We start from the raw sequence: 22,135 nt of genomic DNA, 5'->3' as shown, positions 1-22,135 counted from the left end.
CGGCTGTGAGCTTGCATCCGGGAGATAGTAGGTTCGAATCCCACTATCGGCAGCCCTGAATATGGTTTTCCATGGTTTCCCATTTTCACACCAGGCAAATGCTGGGGCTGTACCTTAATTAAGGCCACGGCCGCTTCCTTCCAACTCCTAGGCCTTGCCTATTCCATCGTCGCCATAAGACCTATCTGTGTCGGTGCGACGTAAAGCCCCTAGCAAAAAAAAAAAAAAATACGAACAAATAATAAAAGAACAACTTAGACGTTATTCTTGCCCTGTGATGCAGGGATGGAGTCCTTGCCTTTTACCCGGAGGCCCCAGAATCGATTTCTGGCAAGTGCAGGGATCTTACTACTGGACGATGGCTTGAGCAGTGTTCACTCAATCACGTCAGACTAACTAAAATACGTAAGATGGTATCCTCATCCTGAGGTGGAGCAGCTATTTTTTGGAACTCCTCCAATGGAGGTGAGCAGCATGTACTGTTTTAACCTCTGAAAGTGCCGGGATCAGACCCTGGCCTTCGAGGATGGCAGCTAATAGAGCTATCCGTTACGCTACCGGATGCAGACGTCAGTCTAACCGACGAGTTGTCTGAAACAAGAGGTTTACCCAGCGTAGGAAGTAAAGCAATGAGGCTGAGGATGTCATCACGCTGAGCATATGGCACTCACGTATCATCAGGTTACTGCCTGGGCAGCAGTTTTTCGGCAGACCAAGGTCATAACGAGTTACTGCCCGACTAATACATGTGTAGTCACTTGAATGAGTAGTCACTTCTCAGTCGTTTATAACCCACGTGAAACTGGAGGTCCCGTGGCTATGATCACGATATGAACCGTCTTGTAAAACTACAAGCTTGCTTAGATTGACGCTTTCACGGCTCGTAATTGTAGACATGATAAAAAACTTTGGGCTTTTGCCATGTCAAGAAACCAAGAAGGGGACTTCTACAAGAAGTCTTCCTCATGAACAGATGAGATTTTCGTCTGAAGACGCCGAGAAAAATTATCTGTGAAACGTAAAGACTTTCACCTTGGTTTCTTGACACGGCAAAAGCCCAATAACGTATTGTCATGATTACAGGATTGTTAGATCGCTTGCTTAATTTTTAAATTGTTCTCGGCATTACCCAAAGTCCGCTCTCTCCGAAGGTTAGAATTGTCTATCTGAAAATCGTAGGTTTCCGCTAAAATATTGGGAGCTAGGAACTAAAAATGACCACAATCTGCAAGCTTGAAAAAAATCTTTAGTATTTCTTTTTTTTTATTTGCTTTACCTCGCACCGACACAGATAGGTATTATGACGGCGATGGGATAGGGAAGGCCTAGGAGTGGGTAGGAAGCGGCCGTGGCCTTAATTAAGATACAGCCCCCCAGCATTTGTCCAGTGTGAAAATGGGAAACCACGGAAAACTATTTTCAAGGCTGCCGACAGTCGTATTCGAAACCACTATCTCCTGGATGCCAGCTCACAGCTGTGCGATCCTAACCGCGCGGCCAACTCGCCCGGTCTTTAGTATTTCAATGCATAAATGATAAGATGATAAATTCTATTGTGGAAATTTATCTCACGTATGCTGTTATCAAAGTATGCCTCTGCTAATGAACTTCTGATAACTCCACCTGCATTCACTCCAGCGTCAGCGAGTGGGGCCTGTCACATCCCACTCTGATGTCTAGTTCTTTTTTTGCTAGTTGCTTTACGTCGCACCGACACAGATAGGTCTTATGGCGACGATGGGACGGGAAAGGCCTAGGAGTGGGAGGAAAGCGGCCGTGGCCTTAATTAAGGTACAGCCCCAGCATTTGCCTGGTGTGAAAATGGGAAACCACGGAAAACCATTTTCAGGGCTGCCGACAGTGAGGTTCGAACCCACTATCTCCTGAATACTGGTACTGGCCGCACTTAAGCGACTGCAGCTATCGAACTCGGTGTACGTCTACTTCTATTATAACGTCTAAATTCAAAACTCGTTGTTTGAGAAGCCTTTCTCGTGAACTGCCCAAATTTTCTTCTGAAGACGCAGAGCAAAAGTTCTCTGCGAAGAGTAAAGAAAGCCTATATCATGCCTATAAATCAACATTCATGGAATAATAAAATATTCTTCTTGTTTTCCTTTATCTGTTTACCCTCCAGGGTCGGTTTTTTCCCTCGGACTCAGCGAGGGATCCCACTTCTACCGCAAAAAGTACAGTGTCTCGGAGCTTCATTTTCTGGGTCGGAGGATATAAATAGGGAGGATGACCAGTACTCCGCCCAGGCTCCCTCACCTGCTATGCTGAACAGAGGCCTTGCGGGGGATGGGAAGATTGGAAGGGATAGACAAGGAAGAGGGAAGGAAGCGGCCGTAGCCTTAAGTTAGGTACCATCCCGGCATTTTCCTGGAGGAAAAGTGGGAAACCACAGGAAACAACTTCCAAGATTAATGAGGTGGGAATCGAACCCACCTCTACTCAGTTGACCTCCCGAGGCTGAGTGGACCCCGTTCCAGCTCTCGTACCACTTTTCAAATTTCGTGGCAAAGCCGGGAATGGAACCCGGGCCTCCGTGGGTGGCAGCTAATCACACTAACCACTACACCACAGAGGCGGACCAATAAAATATAATTTTATTTATTACATTGTAACGGTTACCTCTGAAATCTACTTCTTCTTCTCATTCTCGTTCTTTATCTGGTTACCCTCCTGGGTCGGGTTTTCTCTCGGACTCAGCGAGAGATCCCACCTCTACCGCCTCAAGGGCAGTGTCCTGGAGCTTCAGACTCTGGGCCGGGTGATAGAACTGGGGAGGATGACCAGTACCTCGCCCAGGCGGCCTCACCTGCTATGCTGAAACAGGCGCCTTGTGGCGGGATGGGAAGATTGGAAGGGATAGACAAGGAAGAGGGAAGGAAGTGGCCATGGCTTTAAGTTAGGTACCATCTACCATCCCGGTATTTGCCTGGAGGAGAAGTGGGAAACCACGGAAAACCACTTCCAGGACGGCTGAGGTCGGAATCGAACCCACCTCTACTCAGTTGACCTCCCGAGGCTGAGTGGATCCCGTTCCAGCCCTCGTACCACGTTTTCAAATTTCGTGCCAGAGCTGGGAATCGAACCCGGGCCTCCGGGTGTGGCAGCTAATCACACTAACTACTACATCACAGAGGGGGACCACTGAAATCTTACTTGAAATAATGGGATTAACAAAGCAATCCCGATACCAGTTTAACTGGAATTTTGATCAGACAATTGTTTCCTTAGAGTCATAACGAATAGTCCAGAAAATCCGATAAATATGTAATTTTTGTGGGCGCGAATATCCAAAAAGTAACAAGTTAATCAAACGTAGAAAGTAAAACTATGAAAGTAACTCCATATCACGGATTGGTGAGACGCAAGACAATTTGTTGGCGAACAAGACGTAAATTTCATGAGTTTGTCTGTGTAGTACAATTCATACTGAGTGGCCAAAAGTCATGGTAAGACACTGAATGTGATATTAATGACGAGTTGCTCCTTGGCGATCCCTCAAAACGGCAGCAGTGCGGGCGAGGCATCGACTCTACAAGCTGTTGGAATCGTTCTTGCGGGATCTGGACCCACGGATCATGCACTGCTACCCACAATTTGCCTTGTCTTGTTGGTGCGGGGTTCATGGAGCGTACACGAGCATCGACAGTATCCCATAAATGCTCGATTGGATTAAGAACGGGGGATCTGGAGGGCAGATCCATGGCCGTAACTTCACTGGAGTACTCCACCAACCACCTGCATGCTATCACAGAGCGGTGACATGGCACATTGTCCTGTTGAAGCATAGCATCTCCATCAGGGTACTTTAGGGCCAGAAACTGATGCAAATAATCTGAAAGAATATCCATATAACATGCACCTATCAGCGTTCCCTGTAGCCGGACAACGGGGCCTGATTGCGACCACGAGAACGCCGCCCAGACCAGAACTGAGCCACCTCCCGCCTGAGCACAACCTGGTTGACACGCAGGATCCATAGTTTCCTGGGGCATACGCCACACTCTCACGCGCCCATCAGTTCGATAAAACTGGAACCGGGATTCATCAGACCATGGCACACGCCGCCACTCTTCCATGGTCCATTGGCGATGTTCGCGCGCCCATGCACGTCGTTGAGCTCTGTGTCGAGATGTCAGCAAAGGGACACAAGTTGGTCGTCGGCTGGTGAAGCCTATGAGGTGCAATTGCCTACTCACGGTCCTGGTAGAAATGTGTTTCTGACTCCCAACATTCAACCGGGCGGTGATGTGACTCACAGTAGCCCGTCGAGCGCCCAGTATGGTTCTGCGGAGGTGACGTAATATCCATTCGTTAATGACCTGTGGTCTTCCCGTGCAGCGCTTTATGCGGGTGGTAACATTCTGTCTGCGATATTGAAGACACTGTTGACCTCGGTAACCCGAATTCGTGTGTAATCTCAGCAATGCTACGACACATGGGCCGTGCGCCTATGATCATTCCACGTTCAAAGTCGGTTAACTCGCGACGTGTTGCCATCTTCACGACACTGGTGTCTTTAACAGACTGCTCAGCTACGCCACAGCTAGTTAGAACGCTCAGGGGTCATACACGGCAGATTTACTAAGACACCCCTTCCCGTGACTTTCGGCCACTCAGTGTATAAGGCTCTCATTACTTTTGTACAAGATTGTGATATTGAATCCATATGAGGTTGGTTGGCCTGTACATCGGCTAATGTTTAAAGCGAAGATTTACTGGCAAGGGAAAATTTGATAACTCAATTATTTTAAGAAATGGAAGAGGCGATAAAATATTCACGCGTTTGAACTTGACGGTATGAGACACCAGCTGAGGCTGGTTGTGCTTGTCGTTCTTGTACCGCGCTCTCCTTATCCTGACTCTTTTGGTAAATGTTTGTTTTCTTCCGACCGTGAAAGTAATAGGTTAGCAAGGTGTAGGTAGTCCGTCATTTCCCCGCTTCTTTTGCCCCTCAATTTTCGCCGACATCTTCAAACATCCATAGACTGTACATCTCACTGAGTGAGTTGACTGCGTGGTACGTTTGTATCTGGGAGACTGTGAGTTCGAACCCCACCATCAGCAGCAGTGAACATTATTTTCCATGGATTCGCAGTTTCACACCAGGCAGATTTTTTAGCAGTCCCTTCATTGAGGCCACAGCTACTTCTTTCCCAGTCTTAGTACTTTCCTATTCCATCGTTATTGTGACGTTCAACCGCTAGAAAATGTAAACAGCAACAATAATCACCACAACACTTTTCGCTGTCTCCACAGAAGCACGCGATAGTATTTTCCCGTAACCAAAAATATGCCTTCGGATTGAGGTGACTAAATTTATCCATACGTTTGAAAATCAAATAGTAGGCCTATAATAAAGCGTTTTTATTTCGTTTTTGTCATTTAGAATACAAATCTAACAATATCAAGAACAATGGAAAATTTTTAAATGTTTACTTGGTTTTGCTCCCGTCATATTTGATCCAGGGATTGCCTGGCCGAGGCGGTAAAGGTGTGCTCAGTTCGCCCGGAATGACGTGGGTTCGAATCCCCTTCAGGAAGTCGTAAAATTTAAGAAACGAGATTTCCACTTCCGGAGGTGAATATGGCCCTGAGGTTCACTCAGCCAACACCAAAAATGAGTACCAGGTTAATTCCTGGGGGCAAAGGCGGCCGGGCGTAGAGCTAACCACTCTACCCCATCACGTGCCGCGGTTAAAAATGGTGGAAGCATTTACCTTGCACTCCTCCAAGGGCCTTCATGGCCTGTACGGAGGTGTCTTTGTCATATTTGATCCGGTCTTGATTTAGCGTGTATAAACACGAAGAAAAGCCGTTCGCAAATATGTACTGCATAATTGCAAACCCAATAACGACAAGGTTAATTGAGAAATGAAGGCTGACTATACGACTCATGATATGTATCACGTTGCGGAGTTCTGTACTCTAAATACAGAAATTCTAATTGCCAATGTTCTGTTGTATCTTTTGTAGTTCTGGAAAATGGCTTTAACAGAGCATTAAATGAGAACACTACAACCAGAAGAAACTTCTCTCATTCGTAATTCTGATCTGTTTTCGTGATTACACTGTGGTATGGCGTAGTAGTTGACTGAGTCATTCGTGAAGGCGGTCGTGTTCGAATCCCAGCCAATGCATATAGGATTTTCGAAATAAAACTCCACGTCCCTGTAGTTCGATTTCTGCATAAAATTGGAGTTCCCATGGCTATAATTACGATATCACAGTCACGTTAAACTGGAAGCAAACTTCTTTTCCTTTTTATTTTAAATTTTTTTATTTTTACGACTCCTTCACAAGTATAGTATGCTCGATTAGAACAGTCCCAATTTAGTGCACGTGAGAGCATAAAATGGAATGCAGGTCAACAGGGTTACTACCAACCCTAATAGGCAAGGGCCGTTCTCTGCACATTATGGATTTAACTAATCGTTTACAATGAGACATTGCATGATTATCGTTTGAACCAACTCATTCTACTTCACGACTCAGTGTAAACTGAGAAAATTACCACAGTTTTATGCGTCAGCCATGATTCAGTCGCTTTGTCAGCAGCTTCTGGCAGTAAGCATGCTTCCATCTGTGTTAGCACATCAGTGATCGTTGTAGTCATAAGGTATTTCCTGTTTAAGCATGAACTGTTCATGTGAGCACTTAGAACTGCCATGATTGTGGGCTGACCATCTTAACAGATCACCTGTACCAATTTTAAGATGTTCTATCCAGTTCTGAGGCTCACACTGATACTTTCTTTATTTTAAACTTTATCGGTAAAAGCTACCGAACTAAAATGTTCATAAATAATATTCTAAATACAGTTTGTCATGGGCAGTTTTTCTGTAAAAACCAACCGCAAAAGAAAGACTAGATTTTATATTTAAGTTGAAGTCACCTTCTTGACGAATTTTGTTTCTGAAGAAACTATAGCTAATATCCTACTCGCTCTTATCCTAAACTTAAATTATCAAGTTTCATGGGAATCTATAATCCATTCTCCCTAGATGCCGCAACACACGGACAGACTAAAGTTAAACTGATGCCGGCATAGGCTAATATTTGTCCTGTCGGGTGTAAAAGCCAAATCAAGATAATATTCAAAGACGAGTGTTTATAGTTATATCAAGTCCAAACTTCGCGGCACTACAGCTCTGACGGGCCTTGGCCTACCACTCAACCGCTGCTCACCCCGAAGGCCTGTATATTATAAGGTAAATGAAATGGCATATGGCTTTTAGTGCCGGTAGATCCCAGGAGGGGTTCGGCTCGCCAGATGCAGGTCTTTGATTTGACTCCCGTAGGCAACCTGCGCGTCGTGATGAGGATGAAATGATGATGAAGACAACACATACACCCAGCCCCCGTGCCAGGGAAATTAACCAATGATGGTTATACTGATTGCGTGTAATTTTAAGACGTATTATTTACAGAAGAATGGAAATACAGGTTGAAGCTGAGTTGGTTCAGAAGAAATGTAGGATCACGCGAAGCAATTCTGACTTTACGCCTAATCATGGAAGATCGAATTAAGAAGGACAAGCCCACGTGCATGGATATATAATAAAGGCAACTGATAATGTTGATTGAACAAAGATATTTGAGATTCTGAAGGTGATCGTGATCACATAATGAGAAAGAAGAATTATCTATAATCTGTACACAAATCAGTGTGCAGTGATACGAATAAGGTAAGGGTGTATTTTCGAACCTCCGCAGAGGTGTGCCTGAGCCGGAGTTTACGTACTCTAGGCGGGCCAGTTCCTTTCAGCTCCTCCATTCCCTTACCCCCCCACCAACAGCGTGTGGCAACCTATCCAAATCTTGATCACGGACAACCTTGCTTAACTGCGGAGGTCGCATGGGAACGGGTGTTTCAACACGGCTGCGGCCGTTAGCTGATACGAATGGGGGTGTATGAAAAAGAAGCAGCAATCCAGAAAAGAGTGAGGCGAGGTTGCAGTTTGTCCCCTCTCTTGTTCAGTGTGTATACAGAACAGCCGGTAAAGGAAATCGAAACGCAATTTGAAAAGGGAATCAAAATCCAAGGAGAAGAAGTCAGAACTCAGAGATTTGCCGACGACAGTTTTTATCTGATTCTGTAGAGGATCTGGATATTGCTGGATAATATAGACTCAGTCCGCCTCTGTGGTGAAATGTGGTACGAGGGCTGGAACGGGATCTACTCAGCCTCTGAAGGTCAACTGAGTAGAGGTAGGTTTGATTGCCACCTCAGCCATGCTAGAAATGGTTTTCCATAGTTTCCCACTTCTCCTCCAAGCAAATGCCGGGATGGTACCTAACTTAAGGCCACGGCCTCTTCCTTGTCTATCCCTTCCAATCCCTCCCCCCCCCCCCCTCTCCCCGCGACTCCTGTTCAGCATAGCAGGTGAGGCCGCCTGGGCGAGGTACTGGTCATCCTCCTCAGTTCTATCTCCGACCCAGAGTCTGAAACTCTAGGACACTGCTCTTGAGGCGGCACAGGTGGGATCCCTCGCTGAGTCCGAGGGAAAAACCGACCCGGGATCAAAAGATCTGCACCTGGCGAGCCGAACTTGTCCTCGCACACTCCCGGCACTAAAAGCCATTCGCCATTTCATTTCACCGACCCTGGAGGGTAAACAGATTAAGAAGAAGAAGATATGGACGCAGCCTTAGAGAAGGAGTAGAAAATGAAATTAAATCCAAAACAAAAGTAATGGAGAGCAGAGGAGATGCAGGAGATATTACGTTGGGGACTGTATTAAAGGAAGTAGATTAATATTGTTACTTGGGTAGCAGAATGACGATGCCAGAAGTAAGGAGGGCATAAAATGCAGACTAGCACAACAAGGAAGGACTTCATTAAGAAAACAAATTTGCTTATTTCAAAAGTGGATATAGGAATAAAAATATGTTTTTGAAGACTTTCCTCTGGAACGTGGTTTAGTATGGAAGCGGAACATGGACGTTAACTAGCTAAAAAAAAAAAAAAAAAAGAGAATAGAAGCTTTTGAAATGTGGTGTTACAAAAGAATGCTGGCGGTGAGATGGGTGGTTCGAATCACGAACGAAGAGATGAATCGAACTGATGAGAGAAGAACGATTTGGCAACATTTGATCAAGAAAGAAGTAGAATGATAGGACCCATCATAAGACACCCAGGATTCATTCAGTTGGTTTTCGAATGAAATGAAATGGCGTGTGGCTTTTAGTGCCGGGAGTGTCCGTGGACATGTTCGGCTCGCCAAGTGCAGGTCTTTTGATTTGACTCCCGTAGGCGACCTGCGTGTCATGATGAGGATGAAATGATGATGAAGACGACCAAACAACCAATGATGGCTAAAATTCCTGACCCTGCCGAGAATCGAGCCCGGGACCCCTGTGACCAAAGGCCAGCACGCTAACCATTTAGCCATGAGCCGGACTGTTGAAACAACGTTTGGGGTAGACCTAGTTATGAATGTGACAAACAGATTAGCGTAAATGTAGGATACAGGCCTCTGTGGTGTAGTGGTTAGTGTGATTAGCTGCTACCCCCGGAGGCTCGGGTTCGATTCCCGGCTCTGCCACGAAATTTGAAAAGTGGTACGAGGGCTGGAACGGTCTCCACTCAGCCTCGGGAGGTCACCTGAGTAGAGGTGGGTTCGATTCCCACCTCAGCCAACCTGGAAGTGGTTTTCCGTGGTTTCCCACTTCTCCTCCATGCAAATGCCGGGATGGTACCTAACTTACGGCCACGGCCGCTTCCTTCCTTCTTCCTAGTCTGTCCCTTCCAATCATCCCATCCCACACCAAGGCCCCAGTTCGGCATAGCAGGTGAGGCCATCTGGGCGAGGTACTTGTCATCCTACCAGTTGTATCCCCCGACCCAATGTCTCACGCTCCAGGACACTGCCCTTGAGGCGGTAGAGGTGTGTCCAAGGGAAAATCCAACCCTGGAGGGTAAGCAGATTAAGAAAGAAAGAAAGAAAGAAAGAAAGAAAGAAAGAAAGAAAGAAAGAAAAGAAAAGTAGGATGTAGTAGTTACTTAGAAATGAAAAGGTTAGCACAGGATAGGGTGTCATGGAACACTGCATCAAACCAGTGCATGGACTGATGAATATACACAACACCAAACACATAGATGAAAGGGGGAATGAAGTCGTAACGGGACCCAAAGAACGCTCTATGCGGTCTTCAGATGAATTTGAACCGGTATTACAACAAACAACCTTCGTGACTCAGGCGGCAGCTATCCGCTCTATCCGCTGGGTACCGTGGTTTAAAACCCTGTCACTCCGCGTGAGATTTTTGTTGTACAAATTGGAGGCGGGACAGGTTTTTCTCCCGGTACTCCAATTTCCCCTGCCATTTTTCATTCCAGCAACACTCTCCAATATCATTTAATTTCACTCACAAGAGTGCGAATTCTTCGGCAGCCGGCACAATTCCTATCTTCGCCGCTAGATGGGGGCTTCATTCATTCCATTCCTGACCCGGTCAAATGACTTAAAACAGGCCGTGGATTTTCATTTCATTTCAACAAACGAGTTTCAAAACACAGTTATTCTAAGATGGCTGAAAATAAGTCGCGCCTTTGATGGTTTAACACCTATTGACAGTTCCCCTGGATGGTAATTGTATTGTGTGAACCAGTACTTGTTTCTTTGTCTTACCGATGAGTCTTGACCTTCACTCGACCGCATAACTAATAGCAGCAGCGTATTATCGATCATTTCCACCTGAAGAGATCGAGCTGCACTCCCTTCCTTTCTTATGCGTATATATATATATTTTTTAAATCCAAGCGTGTCCGCAGCAAGGAGAAGACTTACTGGAAGGTCACCTCTGGATAGTAAGCTAGAGAGCACAGTGGGTCCTGCCGAGGGATATCACCGCTCCTCATTCTACTGTAATTCACTTCCTCTTTCTACGCCTTTGAATGGGAGATTACACGGTCTGGCCTCCAGTGAAAACATTCTGTTGGAGCCGAGCAGGCAGCGTGTTGTTGTGGCCCTGAGCTCGCCTAGTCAGTGCAGGCGATTGCAGCACAGTTTTCAAAAGTGTCAGCAGTTCATGGTTAGCCATTCGCCTCGCTCCTCAGTGCTACGACATCATTTTTTGCGTTCCGCGTGGTTGTGCGTTCAGGTTGTGTGTGCTTGTGCCATTCGAGAGTGAGAAGTGAAATCTGCCCACAGTGTGGTAGATCAGTGCAATTTTTGATATTCAGTGATATCGGCAGGAATACCCGTTAAAGGTAAGCCCAGTACATTTACCCTTTCTTTAAACTTTGGAATATAGAGCTCTGTTGGTGTTTTTTTTAAGCGTTACTAATAAGCATTCAGTTTTCTAATCAATATAGCAAGTCACATTCCTGAAACGAAAGTTCTTGAAGTTACCTTTAACTCATTCAAATTTCGCGCTCCGTAGTTCATTTGTTCCGTTCAACATAGATGACATTTGAACTGAGGGTTCATTGACATGTCAAACACTTATTTATTACGTATGTAGCTTTCTACAACACATCTTTATTAAGAATTGATATCTAACTTCGACAAGTTCAGTAGAATCAAGAAGTGTATTGTACCATAATTTGCCAAAGAAGTTTAGCTCACGTTCGACAGTCGATAGACTGCTACAACCAGTTTCGATTGATAAATTGGTCGATGTATCTTACTGGATGCAAAGTAGAGCCAGACAAATAGGTACTGTACTTGTATTTTACTCCTGTGCTTGACGTCTACCCATTAACTTGTAAATTGGAAGGAAAATAATTGCTATTATTTATAAAATTTGAAATACTCTGGGGTGAATAAGTCAAGCGGTAGAGCGCTGGCCTTTTGAGCCTAATTTACCGGGTTTGATCCCGGCTCAGTCGAGTTATATTTGAATGTGCTCAGATATGCCAGCCTCGTATAGGCAGGTTTACAGGCATGTAAAATAAATCTTACGGGATGCCTCGGCATCTAGAAAAACTGTAAAAAGTATAGTTAATTTTAATTTCGTGTGGCTATTTCTAGCCGAGTGCAGCCCTTGTAAGGGAGACCCTCCGATGAGGGTGGGCGGCATCTGCCATTTGTAGGTAACTGCGTGTTATTGTGGTGGAGGATAGTGTTATGTGTGAGTTGCAGGGATGTTGGGGAAGACACAAACCCCAGCCCCCGGACCATTAGAATTCACCAATTAAGGTTAAAATGTCCGACCCGGCCGGGAATCGAACCCGGGACCCTCTGAACCGAAGGCCAGTACGCTGACCATTCGGCCAATTAACAACCTATCATTTATATTGTTATTTAATCATTTTACCGTTCAGGGCTGGTTGTTCTCCCGTATTCAGTGAGGGATCCTACCTCTACCTCCTCTAGTACAGTGTCCTGGAGCGTGAGACATTTAGTGGGGTACATCTGGGCAGAAGGACCAGTACCTCGTCGAGGCGGCCTCACCTGCTATGTTGAACAGGGGCCTTGTGCGGGATGGGAAGATAGGAAGGGATAGGCAAGAAAGAGGGAAAGAAGTGGCCGTGGCCTTAAGTTACACACCATCCCGGCATTTGCCAGGAAAAGAAGTGGGAAAGCACGGAAAACCACTTTGAGGATGGCTGAGACGGGAATCGAATCCTCTCTACTCATTTGACCTCTGAAGGCTGAATGGACCCCTTTCCTGTTGTCGTACTAAATTTCGTGGCAGAGCCGGGAGTCGAACCCGGACCTCCGGGAGTGGCAATTCATCACACTAACCACTTCACCATAGAGGTGGACTTCAGAAATATTTCAGAAATAATAGTCTAGAAAAAACCGAACTATTACTTCTGTAATTATAAGATGCCATGTTTATTTTACGGCTCTATATTATAACAATATCAAATACAATCTGTGTGGGCAGGTGGATCATTAATAGCCGAGTTACATCGTCATCTGTATTTCGAATCCCAGTCAATGCATGTGGATTAAAAAAAAAGATATATCGCACCCGTGTGGTTCGGATTCCTCTTAGAACTGCAAGTCCAATAGCTATCATCGAATCACGCAAAACTGAATAACTTGTTAGTTTGATTTGCATTTTATTTTGCACGTTATGTAGTTGTGTACTTAACACATTAGGGTCATTTTGCTGTCGGTATCTTATCACCGCACACCCGATCTTAGTGATTGTAAATGAGACTCGTTTTCTCTTTTTCGTGTAAGGGTTTCAGAAGATCATGTCAAGAGCCCGTAGTGTATAATATGGATGAAATATATCTGATAAACTGTACAGCTATGGTTGTTAAGCGTGAAAAGTTTGCATGAAATTTTGTAGTTTTACATCAGTGTTAACATTGTGATCATAGCACTAAGGACATCCAGATTTTATGTGGAATTTGAACCTTAGCGATGTGATGTCCCCCCGCCCCATGGCACTACAGCCCTTGAAGGGCCTTGGCCTACCAAGCAACCACTGCTCACCCCGAACGCCTGCAGATTACTTGGTGTCGTGTGGTCAGCACGACGAATCCTCTCGGTCGTTATTCTTGGTTTTCTAGATCGCGGCCGCTATCTCACCGTCAGATAGCTACTCAATTCCAATCACGTAGGCTGAGTGAACCTCGAACCAGCCCTCAGGTCTAGGTAAAAATCCCAGACCTGGCCGGGAATCGAACCCGGGGCCTCCGGGTAAGTGGCAGGCACGCTACCCCTACACCACAGGGCTGGCAGGAATGTGATGTAGGCCTACAATTTCAAAATTCGTATACACATTGGTTAAGATTCGATCAGTAGTCACCGGGCGAGTTGTCCATGCGGTTAGGGGCGCGCAGCTGTGAGCTTGCATCCGGGAGATAGTGGGTTCGAAACTCACTTTCAACAGCCCTGAAGATGGTTTTCTGTGGTTCCCATTTTTACACCAGAGAAATACTGGGGCTGTACCTTTAAGGCCATGACCGCGTCCTTCCCACTCCGATGCCTTTCCTATCCCATCGTCGCCGTAAGACCTATCTCTGTCGGTGGGGCTTAAAAAATGGTTGAAAGAAAAATTGTAGTCACTTTGGTGAGCAGTAACGATGTCAGTCACTTATTACACCCCACTAAGTGGAAATTTAGTAAACAGACGCGATGTAGAGTTTTCACAGCCATCTCCAGTTTTCCTTATGCAGATTATTGGAATAAAGTACACAACAGTTCCTTCATTCCCGATTGTGTGCAATAGGTGGTGGTGGTGATTATTGTTTTAAGATGAAGTACAACTGGGCAACCACCCTCCATTAACACTAATCAGAGGAAAAAGTTCGAAGGGGTCCTAAACTTCGTAAAATGAAGGTGTCTGCCAAAGAAAGCCAAGGGCCACGAAGAGCGGGAAAAAAGAAAGACATCTGAGGCGTCGGTATGTAATACCGTCGGGGTCGGAAAAGAACAGGGGTTGACCAAGGGAGGTCGGACAGTATTGATGAAAGTCGGGAGCCTGCCACAACAATGCCAGGACTCAGATATGCTCCCCGTAGTCGCCAACCCACGCTACCAAGTTAGGAGGGTCTGAGGCCCCTTTTAGTCGCCTCTCAAGACAGGCAGGGGATGCTGTAGATTTTATTGTACTCCACCTACCCACAGGGGGTGTGTACAACAGGTCTTGTTAACTGACACCTACCTTTTGGTTGAAGATTGGATTTGACCTCCTCCTTCCACATAGAATTGGAGTCAGGAAGGTCATCTCGCCGTGAAACTGGGCTTACTCTACACACAGTGCCAACCCCAAGTAACTGGGATAAGGCCACGAATAAGAATAGGACTTGGGTTTGACCTTCTGTTCTGGCAGTTAGATGGACAGAGGTTAACGCGTATATCATCATAAGCAAATATTTACTTCCTAATTGCCTTTTGACCATTCGATCTTTTCAACCAGCCACAATTTGTATTTTAGATTCATATACAAGAAACTTAGAAACTTAGTTTTACTGTAGTTTTCTCGCTTACCTACGGCAAATTGTGTACATAGCCTGATGAAATCCGCCTACTGTATAACTAAAGCCAACACAGACCCCTGTGTTCATGAGAGCAGAGAGCCCTGAGCTACGCCTGTTGGCTACTTGCGAACTTTGCTGCTATAAAAGCGATGCCTGTTTCCCCACGCGCATTAGACCAACGATAAGACTTCCATTTTCCGCTGAATAATAAGTGATGTGAAATAAATAAATAAAGCAGTGAAAACAGATTATGCTTTAATCGTCACCGCCTTAATTGTTTCAAGGAAACGGGAAGGACAATATTCTTCAAGTACTCTATTTTATGTGCATTGCCTGGATGTTTTACCGTTAGGTTACAAGGCAGGTGTTACCTAAACTCCAATTTTATAGGAAAAACAAATATAATTTTCGAGAAGAAATCAAAATATGACAGGGGCATTTAAATTCAAGGGAATGTTATTTTGTGTTTGAATCACGAGAATACCAAAGTGTACGGGTAAGGTACAGTTTTATGCAGTATTCTTCAACATACCAGTTTGAATTTTTATCTCAAGTTTTACTAAGGTCGTCGTGTACTGAATATCATATTACTTATTAAGGTGCACTAAATTTCAGTTTCCCGTGAATATACACAGCTCCTCATTAATGTGCATTGATCTTCCTATACTTTATTTCCTTCTTTCTTTTATTCTTATGAAGATTAGAAAGTGTAGTTTGGATAATAATTTGGCCAGCGTGTAACTTAGGTAATAACTCAAAAATGCGTTCTATTCTTGTTTAATGTCCATTATTAGGAGACGTCAATATGTTGGAAATCTTTCTCCTGGACTTCTTTGATGAGACGACATGGAATTGTCGCATTTGACCACCCTTAAATGCAACAGTTTTAAGACACGATCGAACAGCTATTTCGAGAGTAGAGGGCCAGAAAATAATCGACCAGACCTCTGTGGTCATGCCTTTTTTCTATGATCAACTATCTACGGATAAGAGCGTTAAGTATTAATTTAATATCAAAACTATAGTATTTGGTTTTTACATATTTTCACATGGTGACGTCTATAGCAATTAGGCTACATACACTCGTACCTTAGTGTAACAAATTAGTTTACCTACTAACATTCAGTCTTATAGCCCCTGTCTGATTAATTGAAGTGCCGTTTGTTTGGAAATGTGGGATATGAGAGAAAATATGACACTCGCTGGACTTCAGTTAAATGCGCGGTGTAGGAAAAGGAGTTTTAGGAAAGTGATAATTTTTACGTACTGTATTTGATGTATGAAGGCGGTTAAAATATCTACAGATAAAGAATTTGACGTCTAACATTTGCATAACAAAATGGTCCGGATCCCAAGAGAAATTCTCACAAGGGAAGGGCCTAAAATTTGAAGTATACATTTTTAAAAGAAATTATGATTTCACCGTCTTAGTCAATTTCTATACCTCATTTAGGGTACCTTTAGAAATTTCTCTCTCGGTCCTAAATTATGTTACCACAACGGCCCTAGGATCCTTAGTGACAAAGTTATGCCGGGGTAGAAAATATAAGAATATCCTAATTTTCTTCAGATCGACTCCTGAAAGTAAATTCCAACCAACTTTCATTTCGTGAGAATCCTACGCCCGACATAACGGTATCTGAAGTGTACTTAGGACAGTTGGGCTAGAGGATACGGAATTTCGAAAGTTGTTTGATAGCATTGGAAAGATGAATTACAATATTACTGAACTGTTTCTTCGTAACATTCCTCAGTCAAAAATTTTAGCCGTGCAGAATCATACGAATTAGGTGCATTAGCGCACGCGCCGACTGGTACGGAATCTCACGGATGGAACGGTTCGCGCATGCTTGGGCTATACGGTATTATTAGCCATCCGTGTCACTAGGTGACAGGCAACTAAGTTAGTACGCAACAAGTGACATCAACAATATAACAACCGTAAACATCTTTTTCTTTCTTTCTTTCTGGCACTGCAGACTGACATTGCACCAAGTATGCCATTTGCAACTGAAAAAGAAGTAATGGAAATGAAGGAAGTAATAATAATTATAATTTCGTGTGGCTATTCCTAGCCTTTCACTCTACTCACCTGGGGTAGTTTGAAAATTCGAAGTCATAGGAGTTTATGGAAGGTGTTCGGCAATAAAACACCACGCCTGCCAGACGTATTGGTGAGTTGTGTTTCAGCCGCCACTAACATGTGGAACCGTCGTGCCCTTTATGTGTCGTACTCGTATTAGTCCCCAAGTACAGGGCTGCCTCTTCCATCATCTCCGCCGTACCGAAGGTCACCCTCTCCGCCTTTGACGTCGTTGAGGTCTTCACTCGTAACCCTGAGCTGGGACCCTTACCAGATACTACACACCGGGTCAGGGTGCTCACATAGGCAGGGGCGCCACTCCCTGGGCAGAGCTGCCTCCAAGGAGGGTCTCGACGACGCTGGTTCCAAGTGGCTCAAGACCGAAGACGACGGAAGCATATGGAAGAGGCCTATATCCAGCAGTGGATTGAAATAGGCTAGAAAAGAAGATTCCTAGCCTAGTGCAACCCTTATAAGGTAAACCGGGGTTATGATTACTAATCATTATCAATATAAATGACTACGCATCACTTTTTATCATCAGCCACTTTTAAATGAAATTGTGCTGCATTGACTATGTACCGTGACTTTCATTTCATCATAAGTCAAACTTGCGTTGCGTGAAACACGGAGCTGGAGAGGCCCTCACCTATCCCCACCCGTAACTTGTTTTGTTTACAACCATCCACCGTGAACGATTCGGTTGATAGAAAAGTGTGACTATAACAAATGATAATAGAAAAAATTACAACCGCAATAAATATACTTAAATACCTTCCTTATGATAAACTCGTTTCTTTTTTTCATGAATAATTAGAGTTGTTCAACGCTTCTTCAATTTATATATATAAGCAACTCCACGTTGTCGAAATTTTGTCCGGCTGGAGTTCTGTACCTTACTAGGTGCTAGCGGCACGGTGTTTCCGCATTTAAGCACCCTAAAATACCACCAACCTCAGCTGAGCTTTGTCCATAAATTGATAAACTGTTTTAATTTAATCGCATGGTCTGAGCTACTTTCAGAGTACTGCCATATAGGCGGTCTTCTTACCAATGTAGACATTCTATTAAGTATTTTGCACAGTTTCTAACCTTTAGTTGCTAATTAGGGATCAGCGCGCAGTCGGTCATCATACAGTGGACTTATGACTGTATCATGCTATCAGTAATAACATAAAGTGCAAAGTTTATTAATCTACTTGACGGGGATCAAATCCACGACCTGACACTCCGTATTTGATCTACCGAATTATTTATTGATGACTGGCGAAAATTCTCGTTATCTGCATGATATCGAGGTATGAAAGCAATATACTGTACTGCATATCGAGAAGATACACGGTATCTCTCGATACTGAACTATGATAGATCATACTCTGCTATTCTTATTCAGATGCCCTAGTCTGTAAAGTTGGACCATCACATGATCCTTGAAGTGTTACAAGGTCATAAATTCGTACTGATGGTGGATAAATATCCGATCTGATAACATACACCACAAACAGCGCACTGTTAGATGACCGGAAGAGGGCAATGTCAGCTCTTACAATGAGAGCTCTGACGTACTTCCTGGACAAGGAAATACTGTGACGGATACACAATGATAAGGCCGATAATTCTCTTAAATTACATGCGGAGATGTGAGTAGGTTTCCTTGTACACGGTGTCCGGACATTTCGTACCACGGACATTCCATACCACTTGATTTTTGAGAACATTTCGTACCACCTAGTTCGTTATCTCCCTGCGAAAGGTTTTTCTGTAATCCTCAAAGTTTAAACCAGGACAATCCGTACCACTTGATGTCAAACTGGAATTTCATTTCCACGCCAGCGGGCGTAATGAGCCGGGCAGACATAGTTTAGAAATCAGAAACAAAAAAAAATTACAACATTTGCTGAAGAAAACTTCTACTGTATATAATTTTAATAATTGCTCTTTAAACTATACTTATCACTTATGTTTCCGTAAATATTATCACAAGAAAGTCGATTTTTAAAACTATAAATCCTTAAACGAAACAATGCAATAGAAATACACATCGGACGCAATGTGCTTGACGAGCACAAGAATGGATAATATTACTATTATTTTGAATATTAACTCAGTAAAATAAAAGATTCAGTTGAACTGGACGATACATGCTTGAAGGCCACGCGGAAACAGGAAACTACTTAAAGGTGGAAGTAGTTAGGTCCCCGCGAATGATGAATACGAGATAAGAATTAACACGTGTGCCAGTCAGATCAGTTACGCCCAACGAAATGTTAACATCAGCAGTGGTCATACAGTGCGGAGGCTTCTGCGCCAGTAGTGGACAATGGATATACAAGTGGATACATGCATTAGGATATCGTTTTTACTTCGCAATATTCTCCACTCTTTCAAGTGGTGCGGGATGTCCTCTCCTGAATATTTTAAAGTCATTAACTGGCACTTCGCAGGTAATCAGCCGGTAGAGTAGTACGAAATGTCCTAGAACCCTTGAACACACCCAGTGTATGTTACCAGTTTCGTTAACATATCTTCGCGACACAGAGTGAAATTTATTATTGTAGCTGCTGCTTTATCGTGGCATCCGTATTTCTTTGGTTTCCATGGTAGTGTGAACGTGTGTATAACTGTTCACATTTAGTCTGATTGACCAAGGATTTGAAAAAAATATATTCTTAAATTAAGTTGGTTAAAAAGAAGTCTAGGTAAAGAACAGAATGGGATTGATTGATTGATTTGATTTACTTATTTGTTAATTAATTTCTTTCTTTCTTTCTTTCTTTCTTTCTTTCTTTCTTTCTTTCTTTCTTTCTTTCTTTCTTTCAAAACTGTTGCAACGTTCTAAATTTAGCCTAGGAGCTCGGCTGATCCTACATAAGCATGGAAGCTTGGTGTAGCTTTTGGCACATAATTTTGTGATACCCTGTCGGGCAATATTCTGAAGGTGAAATTTGTGTCCACCAACGAGACTCGAACCGGTTTACCACGATGTCAGACTATAAAGACAAATACGTATTCGTTCTGTTGACTACTTTGTTACGAGTAGGCTCGTAGGAGGATGTTATTTCGATTCCATTTGAGAAAGTCGATAGATTTAGAAGCAAGATTTTTACTTGTGGAGAGGTGCATAACCCTGGGGTTCTCTCAGCCTGCACCGAAATTTAAAAAGCGGGTGGTGGTAAGGGCGGATACGGGTAAAGCCCCTCACTCTATCTCCCTTAGTGTTTACATTATGTTTAGTGGAAGCCTTTACCTTCCAGTAATTCAAATTTATTCATAGCCTGTACGAATATTGCTTTGCTTTCCTTTACTTTGCATCGCAAATTTCTGACTGTTTTTGGTCTGGATTTCTAGCCATAAGAAAGTTATGTGTCCGCCTCTGTGGTGTAGTGGTTAGCGTGATTAGCTGCCACCCCCGGAGGCCCGGGTTCGATTCCCGGCTCTGCCACGAAATTTGAAATTGGTACGAGGGCTGGAACGGGGTCCAATCAGCCTCGGGAGGTCAGCTGAGTAGAGGTGGGTTCGATTCCCACCTCAGCCATCCTGGAAGTGGTTTTCCGTGGTTTCCCCACTTCTCCTCCAGGCGAATGCCGGGATGGTACCTAACTTAAGGCCACGGCCGCTTCCTTCCCTCTTCCTTGCCTATCCCTTCCAATCTTCCCATCCCTCCACAAGACCCCTGTTCAGCATAGCAGGCGAGGCCGCCTGGGCGAGGTACTGGTCATTCTCCCCAGTTGTACCCGCCGACCAAGAGTCTGAAGCTCCAGGACACTGCCCTCTAGGCGGTAGAGGTGGAATCCCTCGCTGAGTCCGAGGGAAAAGCCGAACCTGGAGGGTAAACAGATGATGATGATGATGAAGTAAGTTATGTAATAATAATAATAATAATAATAATAATAATAATAATAATAATAATAATAATAATAATACGGCTGATGCCCTACCGACTGAGCTACTCAGCCCGCCAAATAAAGTATGCAGATTATTACTGAATTGCATGTTAATCCCCATTCGAACAAAACTGGACGAAATATGTGCCGTAACTTGATAAAGAAAAGTTCATTTGAAGAACAAAATGCATTACAAGTTACCATCCTTGACGGAAATAATACCGCGATTTAATATTGAAACTTGTGAGACGCTGGAACAAATATTTGAATATTCGCTGAAATGTACTGTCTGTAGTATACAATTGGATTTTACCACTTTCTTTTAAATGCTTGTACGTTAATTATTAAAACGCCCTCGGATAACATCTAAGTGCATGACATTCTAGCAGGCTCTGAAGTACTAGTAAATTCATCCTTATGAATCATTGCGATAACACACTAAAGTTTCAGAAATACCTGTTCGTGGAGGAATTTCTTTGCGAAACCATTTCGATCATGTTGCTCAATTACATAGTTCCCGCACTATTAATCGGTAATACTGACTTAAGAAATGATATCATCATCCCGTATATCTTCAGATCGACCGAAAGCAGCACCTGTAGGCTTACAGGCACATGTTCCCAAGCCCTCAGTTGCACTACGGCTTTGATAAGAATTGATCGCCAACACAGTTTCAAATGTTATTCAAATAAAATTTGCCTTACATCACTTTAATGCGAATGATTCCGCATGTTATTATACCGTACTTCATTCTCATTCAGCTGACTTGACAGACATGCATGTTAAATCCTCAACCGAAGGTTGGTTGGATCCCCAATAGTTCTGCCATCCTCTGTTACGGAAATACCGGGAGTCACTGCAGAGGCGTACCAGGGAAATTGGGAATGAAATTGTTTCCCGTTGCTTTCTTAATCGAGCCGAATAATTCTATTATACTGTATATACATTGGAAAACAGACGGATGTTACATCGGAAGGCTCGTTTCTTCCTTAAAGGGCCGATGACCTCGATGTTAGGCCCCTTAAAACAACAAGCAAGCAAGCATCTTCCTTACAGACTACCACTGACGCGATGATCGCTCACTGCATTAACTTTGCTATACCATATTTAATTTCACTTGGTATACTACCATCCCGGTCTCGAAAGCCAAGAATAACGTCCGAGAAGATTCGTCGTGCTGACCATACGACACCTCGTAATCTGTAACCCTTTGGGCTGAGTAGCAGTCGCTTGGTAGGCCAAGGCCCTTCAAGGACTTTAGTACCA

The 22,135-nt window shown here is 43.9% G+C and overlaps 1 protein-coding gene across 2 annotated transcripts in view; it reads left to right on the top strand.

Annotated features, from left to right (window-relative positions):
* The window catches only part of CDase (neutral ceramidase), a 1,004,245-nt gene that overhangs the window by 97,891 nt on the left and 884,219 nt on the right, over positions 1 to 22,135 (top strand). Inside the window, exon 1 of one of the 2 annotated variants that reach the window (XM_067137831.2) lies at positions 11,045 to 11,227. The exons of the other annotated variant lie outside the window; for it this stretch is intronic. The gene's annotated coding sequence lies outside the window, so the exon portion shown is untranslated. Of the gene's footprint in view, positions 1 to 11,044; positions 11,228 to 22,135 lie in introns of those variants that run through there. 2 annotated transcript variants of the gene reach the window in all.

Source organism: Anabrus simplex, chromosome 1 (genome assembly GCF_040414725.1).
Source record: "Anabrus simplex isolate iqAnaSimp1 chromosome 1, ASM4041472v1, whole genome shotgun sequence".
Taxonomy (NCBI): domain Eukaryota; kingdom Metazoa; phylum Arthropoda; class Insecta; order Orthoptera; family Tettigoniidae; genus Anabrus; species Anabrus simplex.
The sequence above is the reverse complement of the archived record's forward strand: the minus strand, read 5'-3'. Positions and strand labels throughout refer to the sequence as shown.